Source organism: Diceros bicornis, chromosome 3 (genome assembly GCF_020826845.1).
Source record: "Diceros bicornis minor isolate mBicDic1 chromosome 3, mDicBic1.mat.cur, whole genome shotgun sequence".
NCBI classification, from domain to species: domain Eukaryota; kingdom Metazoa; phylum Chordata; class Mammalia; order Perissodactyla; family Rhinocerotidae; genus Diceros; species Diceros bicornis.
In genome coordinates this window covers 28,669,435-28,683,694 of record NC_080742.1, presented here as the reverse complement: position 1 = coordinate 28,683,694, position 14,260 = coordinate 28,669,435, and the positions used below count along the sequence as shown (strand labels likewise).

The 14,260-nt window shown below is 35.9% G+C and overlaps 1 protein-coding gene across 4 annotated transcripts in view; it reads right to left on the bottom strand.

Annotated features, from left to right (window-relative positions):
• CDK14 (cyclin dependent kinase 14) overlaps positions 1–14,260 on the bottom strand; it is a 537,486-nt gene that overhangs the window by 213,065 nt on the left and 310,161 nt on the right. The window lies entirely within an intron of this gene.

The following is a 14,260-nucleotide window of genomic DNA, read 5'->3' as shown; positions in this document are numbered from 1 at the left end:
ATGCATTTCTCAGAACATGTCCCCATCTTTAAATGATGCATGATTGTATTTGTAAAATAGACTAAAGAGTTTTGTTCCTTAGGAGGCTAGCTCCTAAAAGATCAAAATTTAAAAAAAAAAAAAATTTCTTTCACTATAATTTGTAAGAAAATTTATAACACATAACAGACGTCATCTTCTCATGTTGACATTTGCAGTATTTGAAAAGTGAAAGATTAAAAAATTACATTCCACAGGCCCTTGGCGACTATTGAAGGAATTGAATTGATTAAACTGTCACTCATCATTTACTGTGGTTAGTGCTTCATTAGGCACAGATAGGCACGATATATCTTAGTCAAATACTACTGTGGAGTACTTAGCTCTTAAGGAATGAAAACAAAAAAAAACCAAATCCTAGATTGTGGGTAAGAGCCCATCTCAGAAAACATTCAATTCAAAACAATAGACTTTCTATATAAGGGGAAACTTTAAGATTTATTTTTAAAACTATGAAACAAAATTATATCTCTAAGAAGTTGTACTTACAAATTAAGCATATCAAAATAAAAATTAAACAAAAGTAAAGATTATATATATTTCAGTATACATATATCTTAGTACATATATATTTGTGTGTGCATGAGTGTGTGTATATATATATATATATATATATTTTTTTTTTTTTATTCACATAGCAAAGCTGTATTTTTGCTTTCTGGTTGAGTTACCTGAGCTAGAAACCCAGGAATCATCTGAAACCCTTGCCTCTCCCTTACTCCTCTCATTCTTTTTTTTTTTTGCTGAGGAAGATTCACCCTGAGCTAACATCCATGCCAATCTTCCTCTGTTTTTTACTATGTGGGCTGCCAGCACAGTATGGCCGCTAACAGAGTGCTGTAGGTCCATGCCCAGGAACCGGACCCGGGCCGCCAAAGCAGAGTGCACTGAACTTAACCACTAGGCCACCACGGCTGGCCCTCTTACTCCTCTCATTCAGTCATCAAGTTCTCATATCCTAACTATTCCTAAATATTCCTCCATCTGGTCTCCAACCACTTTCTCCCTCCCACCATTCATCCCTTTTTCTCTACCTGCTTCATAGACCCTGTCCTTCTTCCCTACCCACAAACAGCAGCTGTTTCACCACTTGTGGGATACTTGCACCCATGGCATAGCCTATGTGTCCTTCAACTGTAGCTTTGTCAACTTTGAAAGATGGCTTTGACAAGTCAGGACAAGTAATCACCACTTGGTGACACCCTTCCTGACCCCCTACCTCTCCTCAACCATCCACTGAGGATAAATCAATCACCTTCACCTTTGAGCTGCCACTGTACTAACTGTACACCTGTGTTATAGCTTATCACACTGTCTTCCCCTTTGACCTTGAAGGAAGGTATGGGTGGATCTTTCTCATCTCTATAAGCCCCAGGACCTGACTCAGTGCCTGGTACAAAACAGTTGTTCAATAAATATCTTTAAAATGAATAAATGAATGAATGAATGATTTGTATAAACTAGGCTGAAAAGTACAAACAAGAAACTGCAGAAGAAAAAGGAACTTGATTTAGAACTAATATTATCACTTAAAATTAAACACTAAAAAGAATCAGTTCTGTAATTTCACCAAAATATCTAAACCCTAACTTCATTTATAAGTCACTCTGAAGGAATTCCAGTAGTCTCCATGGAATTCCAGTAGTCTCCATGGAAACCTCTGGTTCAGCAGTACAATTTACTCAAATGCTAAAATTTAGAGAGAGAGATCTAAATCTAAAATTTAGAGACAGAATATCTAACACGATGTTTTGATTTTTCCACGTAAGGAAACTGTATTACATGTTTAAACGTCTTAGTTTCAGTCTCAGAATCTGAAACGGTGACTCTAAATCCTGGGCCAGTGATCCATTCATTATGCCATGCCGCCTCCCCAAGTAGAAGAACGTATCTTTGTTTGGTCACTCTGGTCAGATTAAAAAAGAAGGCATAGAAGAAGGTAGACTATCTCATTAATAATTTTTGTATAGATTATATGTTGAAATATTTTGAACATACTAGGTGAAACATTAAATTCAAAAATTATAATTTAAATTTATAATAACAGAAAATATATTATTAAAATTAATTTCACTTGCTGCTTCTTACTTTTTTTTTTAATTGTGGCTACTAGAAAATTGAACATACCCACAATTCACATTATATTTCTATTGGATTACTTCAGATTCATCCACATCCCTAAATGCCTTTACTATATTTTTGGCTTCTGCTTCTTCATTTGACATCACTGTTACCAGTGGGACTGGGTATGTCATCTGCTTTGGACCTTGAAATTTAAGAGGCAGTTCACTGCACGAGTGTTATTTCACACTCAGATAAGCTTAATCTGGTGCTCATAGGGGACTTGGCAGTGTCAATGAAGAAACTTCCTGGGGCATGCCTCATTCATTCAACAGATATTTATGTAATATCTTCTTGATGACGGATCATCATGCCAGGTTCTGGGACTACGTCTGGGAACAAGAAAGAAATATTCATTGGCCTTGGAAAGCTTATAGTCTGGTAGGGGCAATGTACATTGTGATGGTTAATTTTATTAATCAACTGGCATGAAGTTTCAGTTAAGTGAGATGAATAAGCTCCAAAGATCTATTGTACAACATTGTACCTACAGTCAACAATAATGTGCACTTAAAATTTGTTAAGAGGATAGATCTCATATTAAGTGTTTTTACAAAAATAAAATTTTTAAAAAAGAAGAAATAGAGATGGCAAATTTGTTCTCCTTCCTAGTGACACAAACACTAACAGGATAAAGACAAAACCGAAACTGAGTCTTCAAAATTAAGTTTTGAGTAGAGAAAATAATAAAACTATCCTTAAAAACTGAAGTCTATCACCATTGCTAGTGTACTGAAAATAAGATGGCTGTCAATGTTTAAAAATGTTTGAAAAGTTCAAAACAGAGTCCCATAAATAATGAGGACCCCAGAGATAAAGTCTTAAAATAACAACCACAGGTTATATAGATAACTGGGAATATTCAGACTAGGAACATCCAGAAACCAGTCATAATTAATACAAAAATGTAAATAAAAAAGGCCCTTACTGAGGACTACTATAGGAAAAAAATGTAAAACTCAAAATATTGCATTGAATAGCAAAGAAATGTTATTTCTTGTACTATGGAACCATAAAAGGAGCGAGAAGTCCCATTTGATTAGTCATTTAAAATGCTACCAGTGAAAGCCCTTCTCTAAGGAATAATGGGTGACCAGGCAGGACAAGAAAAAACGAATTAATAAGCCTCGCACATCTTTAATTTCTGTTTATATGACAGCTGATGCAGAACAAGGAAGTCATAAGATTTCTCCCTACAAATTTATTAATCTTCCTGCAATAATGTGGGCAATTAGGGAAAAAAAAGTTCATGGGTAATTATCTTCAAGATCAAAGCAAATGACACATTCAAGCAATCTTTTTAGGGAAATCATATCTGACATATCATGAAGAGAAATCACTGCTAAAAATCTTCATGTAAATTACTCCCCTATAAGAAAAGGTCTGAACTTCAATTTACAGAGTGTTAAGTTGATATATTTAGGTCCAATCATCAAACGACATAGCTGGACTTTGATGGACTACGGTTAAGAACGCTGGAATGGGCACTGCTAAGATATATGACTGGATGGATGATATCTGACAGTAAAATATTGGACAACCATCTGATACCTTAGATAATATATGGAGGATTGAAAGGCAAAAAACTGTCCACTGTAAACCGTCATTGTTCATTTTTTGGTGAAGTTTGTGGGCTTCTTGGAATATTCTCAAAGACTTGCCCCGGAATGCGGCTGTGTAGACTAGACACTGTACATAGACCACCATGTGAACGATACCCCCTGGAGTTGTGCAATGCTGTAGTGCTAGCGGGTGCTGCTTGAGAGCAGGGGCTAGGCCTTATTCAGTCTCGAACCTCTGGACGTTCTGTAAGCTTTTGTTGAATGAATGAATGAAGATATTCATACTGTGTAAGGGAGATCTTTGTGAGAAGGAGGCTGCCCTAGGATTCTGGAGGTGTTTTTTTTCTGTGCTACCACTAACCAGTTAGTGTGGGCAACATAATCAAGCACCTTCAGATTTGGGGGGTAGGGGTATAAAACGGCCACAAAACAACAATAAAACAAAATTATGAATTGATTTCACTGGGTTGCTAAAACTCAGAAATAGTTTTTAAATAAACCTGTTAGGATTAAATATGACAAACAGACAAAAATTTATATAGTTGATATAATAAAAGTTTTTTAATTTCTTGAGTTTACGTTAAGCTATGAATATATTCTGTTTTCAGAAGCAAACATGGTAAAAGCTAGCAATCAAGGAAGAACCATTGAATTATCAATGAGAAAGAATAGAAAAGCCTTGCCAAGCTTCACGGAAAATGCAATTATGTAAACATCTCATTCTTGGGATCTACTGTCTCACATGGAAATACAGAGAACTAAAAAATGCCATAGCAAAAGATGAACAACCCACATATGTACAGGAAAATAGGAAGCTACTCAGATTCTGTCCTTGGTAATTACTAAGTGTCTGTCAAAGACTATGATTAAGTTTTGTTTTATTTTTTAATGGAATTTAGCAGGTTCTTTCTTGGCCACTAATAGGTTATTTTTTGTTAAGTTTGACTCTAATTCTTTTTCAATTATTGTATTATTTCTTCTATTTCCCTTAATGACATCTTTTAACTATAGGAATCTAAGGACACTACATTTGAAGAGCAAAACTGAAAAAAAAAATACAAATATCTGAAGTTTATCTATTACATAATATAGCATCTGAAATCATGAAAGCTACTAGTACATTTAAGTTATATTAATTCATACAGCAGAATGCCAGTAAATGAAAATGTGATTCTTAAAGTACATTCCAAATAATGCAGTGTCTTGAGGAATTAATTCACAAATGTCACAATAGCACAGAAGTCCCCACTTCTATCCTTCAATGAACAGTATGAAGTAGACACCCAAATCCCTTTACTAACTATAGTCACACAACGATATTTACACAAGCTCCCAGCTTCTCTCCAATCACATTTCCATTCAATCATATCTTTCCTGTGCACATAAGTTAACAGTCCACCTTTTCACCTTCATTGGATTAGAAATGTTATAGTAACTGGAACATTTGTTAATTGTTTTTGCTCATTTTAATAGCAAGCTTATGTTGGATTCACACGTCACTGATCCAAACGACTTCTTTCTACAATCAATTCTTTAAATTCACGTAAAATTTTTAGCTTTTTAAGAACTATCACTTCACATTCTATTCCCTTTCATCAGTAGTACATCAAAAAGCATATGGCTTTCTTTTCAAGTTTGTTTTCATAAATGAAGTTGTCATTATTTCACTAACAGTTAAATGGTAAAGATTACAAATTTCCACCACACTAAGATGTCGGCAGTCAAGAGGCTCCTGCCTGCACTATGCTGTTTGATGGCTCGTCCCCATCAGCACCTGCTATTCAATCTGTGTCCAAGTGAAATCACTAGTTTCTACAGGGCAAGGACCTTAGCAGCCAATTGTTCATAGTTAAAGCCACAAATACTAAATTATCAACAAGAGTAGGAAATGCGGTAAAATGTGCGTAGACTCCCCGACCCTCTCCAAAGTGACCACAAGTGTCAGTTAAGGAATAAAATTCTAAAAAAGGATAAAATAAGTAGATGAGGAGACACAAGTGGAAGACAGAGAAGTTTATTTTCAGAAGATGCGGATGAACATGTGGCAATCTAGACAGACCATACACAGTTACAACTTCAAGTTATAGTCAGAGTATTTACCTGCAACTCAGAAAAGGCTCAGGATTTGGAGACACACGTTCTAAAGCATGAAGGTGAATCTGACAACTGGAAATAGGGTAGAGGATTGAAAGTTTGTACAAAGCAATTGACTCCTAGGTCTTCTCGGACCATCTTCCACCCCAATCCACCAGGAGGACACTAAGTGTTTATTCTCTGGAGAAATTAAATCCAAAAGGACTCAAATTGAGGGGAAAAAGTGCGAGCAGGCTGAGGCATAGGGCTGAAAAATGGGGAATTAAGTAAAAAGTGTTTATTGGTCTGTGTGACCATCAGCTTCCCTCTCCCATCCTGCTTTGAGGATGTCAGCTGCCAGGAATCAGCATCTGAGGAAGAACAAAGGATAGGCCTTCAGACACTGACATTTGAGAATCTCCCAAAGAAAAGTCCAGCTTTTTGTCTGAACAATATATAATGAACTGACCAGTCAGTTAGTGCCCCAAAGTGTACAGATTCATAGTGTCTCATTTATAAAAGTAAATGGACAGCCAAGGATGCCTCCCACCCCCATATTTGAGGAAAGCTTCCATTAGAAACCAGAGAAAAACAAAGTAGGTGGCTATATACATGGCAACTGAATTTTTTTTAAAAGAATGGAAGGTTTGAATGCTAAAAAGTTGTAAAATAAAAAAGAAAAAAATTTTTTAAAATAGAAGATTAAGATAGAAGCTCCAATATTAAACTACTACAAATTTTCCTAAAAGTAAAGACAGAGAAAACAGAAGGAAATAAATCATTAAAAAAAAAAAAAAAGAAATTCAAGAACCATTCTAAGAACTGAAACATACGTTTTTATATTGGAGGCAACCTACCCAGCGCCAGTCAAAAAAGACACAACAAAAGCACACTATCATGAAATTTCCAAATACCAGGGAGAGCAAGCAGAGCCTAATACTTTCCAGAGAGCAAGTATGAGGGGTCACACAAACGATTGTGAATCAGAATGGAATCAGACTTCTTAGTAGCAATACTAGAAGCTCTAAAGAAGTTAAGCAATGCATTCAAAATTCTGAGGGGAAAAAAAACCCTAATTACATACTCAGCCAAACTTTATCAATCATGTGTGGGAGTAGAATAAAGACACTTTTAGAAAACTAAGAATTTGAAAACTGTATCTCTAACACACTCTTTCTTTGGATGCTAAAGGAGGAAGACATGGAATCCAGGAACTAGGGAATCTGTAATCAGTAAGGGTCCAAAAGGAAAATGAATCTAACCCAGAACAGACTTTAATGAAGGGACTACTTGCAGCGGTGTAAGGAAACCAATAAGACGTGTTGAAACACTGAGAGGCTAGCAACAGCAGGAAGCCATTACCTGCCTTAGAACCAAAAGCCATTATTCCCCCTAGAATTAAAAAGGTCAAGCATTAATGAGATCTACTGACAGCTCGAGCCATGGAAGAGAGGCTTCCCCATAAAAGTTGCAGTCAACCATATAGAAATATGAGCTAAAACAGGGAAGAATATTCAATCTCTCTCTTCTCCCACTTGCCTGAACCCAACTGGAAACCAGCAGCCAAGGCAGCTTGGAGGACATATTCCCTACGGGTCAGCTATCCAGAACATAGGGCAGGGCAGAAGAGGGTAGAGAACAGATTTGGAGGGAAACAGAAAATAACCAGCTTAGAATCTACAACAACAGGAGAGGGGTAATTGGAAGTCTCAAGATGACAGATGTTCAGCTGTGCTAAGGCAAAAAATCAGAGAGCTGAGAGACAAAAGTTTCAAGGAAAGGTTGAGGGAGGGAGACATCAGTATTGACAGATTTGCTGATGTGTTTGAGCATATAGAAAATATTTTTTTTCATACATAACTGACAAATCTTTTACATCTATAAATAATTAACAATAGGAACAAAGACAACTAAACTAATAAAAATCAGAGACATTATAAAGTCCAGGAAAACCAAAAGGTCATACAGGAAAGGATACATAATAATGAATACTTGACTTAACCATGAATAATATTTACATATTAATGTTTCAAAACAGAGATAGATTCTATATGGGAGAATGAGCTGAGGGTGGAGTGCGTGAAGGTTGATGGAAGAAAGTTAAATCCTCATCTACCATAATACCTACTCAGTAGATAATGTTTAAAATAATAAATCAATAAATAGCAATATAAACAATTATTTAAGACATATGGAAGTAGATACTAAAAGAGTCGAACGTAGTTGCTTCTGAGAAATAGTATTAAAGGGTGAGTATGGGTGAGGCAGGAGGTTACTATTTTTGCTATTGTTACTGTTGTGGCAGCTATTAATTATTGGTTACACCTAAAATAGGTTTTATTATCATAGTTTTCTGATTCTGAAACTGAAGATAAGGCTGGTTAAGGAATTTGGTCAACCAAGGTCACACAAGGAAGGAGTGGCAGAGACAGAACCTAATTTAGGCTTTCATTGTGTTTGCTATTACAACATTGCCTCTTCTTTACACAGCAAACCATTGCTAGTTACCTGATCAGAGAATTGATTTCTACATGAATACACAGCTTAAAACATAAAAGGCACTAGTGTGCATCCAATGTTCTCTAAACTATGAGAACTAATTTATATATTTCCAAATTAAACACACATGCACACAAACACACACATAAAAGCAAGATGTGAACATCCTGGGACAAATTTCTCTCTAACTCTCTAGACACAGAGGTATGTTAATCTCCCTAAAACCAAAATATAACAGCTTCCATTTCTTTGATATATATCCTATAGCACTCTTGGATGCTATACTCCAATAGAAATGCAATATATTTAACTTGGCTGATTGATATACTAAGAGTTGATAAGAACACTATCCTCAACATTTGTAAAGTCTTATTTTACTTAAAGAATTTCACATTTAACCATCTCTTGCTCTTCTCACAAACCAGTGAGGCTGCTGAGTATATATCAAGGGCTATCTTAATATGATGAAACTTAGTCATTGTGATTGGCTATTTTAAAATCATCCAAAAACCAGTTTGTGGGTAGCCAATTCCTTTGCCAACCTTGATAAAAATAAGGAAATTTTTATTTGTTTTTAAAACATTTACTGATGAAGACTACATACAATGCCTCATTTTATATATTATTATTTAGCTAATTTATCACTAATAAACAACCAAACCCATCCATTGAAAACATACTCTCTCTCACAAACACACATTGATAAATAACGTGGAATGTAAAAATGATAACCACTTTTGACAGAAAAATAGAACTAGTTCCCTTCAGCGCTCCAAAGCCATAGCTAAATTCAGCACTTTGGCAACCACTCTACAATTCCATAATAATCTAATTACAGAGTTGTGCTTTTTGAGATAATTCGTTATTAAGCAACATAACAGAAGTTTTCCTCAAGGAATTTGAGCTTGTAACCAGCAGTCCTTAGGTGTGAATTAAGGACTCAAATGCATTGTCTCTTCTGACTACTAGTATTTAGCCAATTAGTACTCTAGTGCTTTATGAGAAAGACGACCACGTCACAGTTAAATCTCCGTTTTATACCTATTGTCCTGGCAGAATTACTGGAACTGTCCAAGATATCCTGGTATGGATACTCTACTAAAAGGTCATCCTAATTTTAAGGGACTTCAGTATTGGGAGTGGGCTCAGAAACCATGGCTACCACTATGAGCTCAGCTTTCAACTACCTAGAAGCCCGTCTGATTGTCCCTTGTTCTTTTATGTTCCATTGCATCATCACTGAATACACCAGCAAGTCACTTGGATCACACGTTATTTGAGCAGCTCTTAAAGAGTTGTTACTCTTGACAGTGACTAATTCGAATCCTCCTTGGTCTTATGACCTGATTAATTAGAAAATGCATAAATAGTGTTGACAGACAGATGACTTTACGTAGCTCATGAACTCAAATTCTCATTCTTACTAGCATTATTTTTTAAATGGACTCATTCATTTTAGTATAAGTGATAAATGAGTAATGGTTAGGAGTTGGGACAACAAATGCCAGCACAGATGTTGGTCATATGAAAATGTATTTAGTCCAATGATTCATGTCTTAAGTTTATTTCAAAGAAACTCCTCCTTGAATAAAACTATATAATACAGAATATTGATGTGAGGGGAGAAAGACCATCCACAAGGCTGTTGAACGAGAGTGAAAGCCACCCACTGTATTTGAAGTATGCAAAGGATCCAACATGACTCAGAGCACAACCTAAATTACAAAATAGGAATTTTACTGAATTTGTGTTTTGGAATCACTTTACTAGTAAAATAAAAACTAATTTCTTATAAATCATCTTAAGAGATTATGTAATATGTTGTAAAGAGAAAGGGCTTTGGAGTGGGTTAGCCCCGAGTTTGAAGCTTGGCTCCATTTACTAACTGTATGACCTTTACTATCCTATTCAGTCTCTCTGAGTTTCTATTTCTTCCACTGTATCATGGTACAGTAGATAAGTAACTGAAATGCATGAGGGCTTAGACTATAGCTTGTGTTCAATAAAAGTATCTACTATTGTTACTATTACTTTTAAGACTCAATTATTATTATTACTATTACAATTACTCAAAACAGGACCTCATATAGAACAAATTTATTTTCAGGGGCTATAGTACAATTCATTTATGATTTTCTCTTTTAAAATACTGGTAAATAAACCTGAGTCCTAGGAAACCTTATTTTATTACATAAACTTCCTTGGTTCAAGAGAGATCACTAAGGATGACGGCAGAACTCTGTATATTGCCAATATGTATGGTGATTAGGCTATTTAATAAAAAGCAATGCTAAATGGCCTTATAATACTCAATAAATAGGCAATTTCTTTTCTGATATATGCAAAATTAATTTTGATGCAGACATTCTTCTATATACCAAGACTGATATGGAAATTTTTTTCTAACCACCCAGCTGCTACAATGTTAAACAAATTAATCTTAATCTTAAATCAGAGATGTAATAGAGAAAAGAGTGATTTAATATGCAATCTCATTACATTTGACAGGCTTATTTATAAATGATTCGCCCCACATTTTGACAAGCATAGTTAATATGTTAATTTGCTTTTAAAAAGATGATGAAAGGAAGAGACTGACATGCTATCATTCCTCACACACTATGTTGGGGAGCACAGTAATTGATACCACAAGGTAATGCTACTAATACTGGCCCCTCAAAAGCACCATGATGAGATGATTACTTACTAGCTACAGATAACTTAGTCATCTTATGTTAAAAATTAATCCCTGAAAATAATCCCAAGTGACCTTCTGCTTTAGAAAACAAATGCCTCTCTAAACATATTTATGAGCTTCTACAAAGGAATATAAAGCTTATTTAGACCACGGACCACAACAGCTAGAGCAGAACTCCCCGACAGGGGGGACTACACAGATAGGCTGCTTTTCACATCTGCACTTCTCTTAATGTGGTAAGCCCTTTTTGGTTTAGAAGCTTAAAGATGACTTCTTATGCTTTGACTTTCAAAGAGTTACAGAATCCAAGAATTAAGAGAAGTTATACACGAGACAACGTCCAATTTGATTTCTCTGCTTAAATCCTCCTTCATGAAAGGAGACAAAGGTACCAAAAACTCTCTTTCTTGATGAGTTCTCAAATCACACAGTATATTAACACATTGCCATGGTGCTGGAGACCTAGAGCAGTGAATTATAACACAGTGAGTTCCAATTTCCATCACTTGCTGCCAATGTTAATGCATATGTGTCTTCATTAATATTTTTATTGCCTGTGGCTATTTAAACAGAAAACTGGAAAATGTAACACTGTGTAGGATCATTAGTTTTTAGTTACTACCCTGCTGCCCCAGGATGGTAAATGAACTGTAAAAATAGCCTGAAACCACTGCCACCTGCCTCCCTGCTATTGTCCATGGGTTAATATTTGTACTTCTCTTTGGTGCCATGACTCAATTATAATCCTAAATCTAGGTCTTTGAATACCCAGCATCGATGCCATTGATTATGCAAAAATCAGTGCCCTGTGAACTCTCTCTAACTGGAAAAATACATACATTTTACTTGACTTATAGGATAATAACAAAATGGCTTTTAGAAAATGTTTTGGAATGAAATCAGATGCAGAATGACAGGCATAGCACAGACATAACTCAGATTTTAGAGCTTGGAAATGAAGAGCCAATAAGTATGGGAAACTGCTTATACATAACACATTTACTATTTGTTTTTGGCAATGAATAATCTTGGCATGCAGAGAAAAGGGCATTTGGGGTCTACTATTTTGTAACTGTTTTTCTCCCTCCCACTTAAATAACAGTCTTCTTCTTATGCTTCATTATGTCTCTGTTTAAAGCAAAAGCGCCCAAGCCTTTCTCCTTAAGAGAACGAACATACACATGCACATACACGTGAAAGAAAAAAGGAGAGCAGAAGGCACAGACCGGAAATCAAATACTACATACCAGAAACAGACATATTAGCAAGTCACAATCCATGTGGTTCTCTGTACTTTAAAGAGCAATTTTAAAGATTTGGGAAAAATTAGCCACTAGTGTATAAAAAACAGCTTCTCCCGATTATGAGCGTAGAGTCTTAACTGAACTGCCAAGCACTGGGACAAAACTGGCTCCAAGCCACAAATATTTCCAAATTATGTTCTATTAGCAGAGTCCTTAACTGACCTCACTGAAAGACAACCTAGAATTTCCATACTCAAAAAATAGAGAAAAACACTCTACAACTCAAGAATATTAAGAAATGATTATTTGCATAGCCAACTCTCAAATATAAGGCAGGAAGGAGGAAGAGAATGTTAGGAAAAAGTTAGTAACTGATATCCTCATGCATTCACTGACCTTTATTTCCAAACGTTTTCTCCATTACAACTAATGACCAAAATATCTATTTTGCCCAAGCCCCTGCCTAATTGTGTAAAACTTGTCTAAAAAAAGTCAGGAAGTGTGATGAAAAAATGGATTAGCTCAGCTCCTCAATGACAGTCATCTTTATTCTCAGTGTTTTGGAACATGCATTACAATGGTATTAGATTTATAATAAGGCATTACAAAATTTATGACAATAGCTCTTAGGCTGTACCCAGATTCTTTTATAGCTCTATTGAGAGGTATAGATTTACACCTCATAAAAATAAATATATTCACGTGTACACAAAACATTGCATATATTTTCAGTGGTTTCACAGATTCTGAAATCCCATTCCTAGGGGGGCTGCTGGAGCCTAAATTAAGAAAATCTACACTGTGCTCTACATCACAAGGAACTTGTTTTCTCACCATAAAATGCTTGAATTAAAAACATCAGAGAAGAAGCCAGGCCTCATCGCAGCCTAATTTACTCAAAGCCAAGATTACTGAGGGCAGAGCAGTGAAGTAAGTACTGGCAGTAAGATAAACAACACAGGCTGAAGCTTTATTAAGGTCATAAACGTTATGTGACCATGTAGCTGAATTCTGTATACGGGGCATAATCATTCATGGGAGACAATTCCTGCATAAAATAGCCATGTGCTATATGAATTGTTTTACTTTGGCCACAATTGTGAGTCTAGAAAAGGGATTTTTCTATTAATAAAGGACACTCACAACAGTCACTAGTGAGCCTTTCTTGAGTGCTAAAAATAAGATTATTCCCTTATTTGAATATTTGATTTAGATCACCCTGGACTGGGAACTCATTGTAGTTTATCATTAACAATAATTATGCATTAAATCTCACCAGTCTTGGGGCCTCCTAAGACAGATTTTTAAGTTTTGCTAAACCATTGTGTGAAACAAAACTCTATTGAAATTAAACTTATTGTGATATTTTTAAAAAGTAAGTGTCTTGGGGGGCTGGCCCCGTGGCGTAGCGGTTAAGTGTGCGTGCTACGTTGCTGGTGGCCCAGGTTCTGACCCCGGGCGCGCACTGAGGCACAGCTTGTCAAGCCATGCTGTGGCGGCATCCCATATAAAGTGGAGGAAGATGGGCACAGATGTTAGCCCAGGGCCAGTCTTCCTCAGCAAAAAGGGGAAAATTAGCATGGATGTTAGCTCAGGGCTGATCTTCCTCACAAAAAAAAAAAAAAAAGTAAGTGTCTTATTTCATTTTAAATAATTGGTACCAACAGTTTTCAGGGGTATACTGCACCAAATTTAGTGCCTAACAGTTATACCAAAATTTTCAGACCGCTTATCTGAGCTTTGTTGTAAATTTAAACATGCTCCTATTACTTCCAACCCACACTGCTGTTTGGAGATATATACTTCCTTGTTATAAAACAAAGCCACAAATTAAGACCCTTAGGGAGAAAAATCACCGTACCGACAGTTTGAAAAATGTCTCTGCCCTTGTTCATCAGGAACCATTACCAGACACCATCTGCAAGGGAGTCTGATTAGGGAACACTCCCAATCACGTTTTTAAAAAATCCAGCAGTATTGCCACACACAAGAAAACACTCCTGTATCATTAATCTTCATTCAAA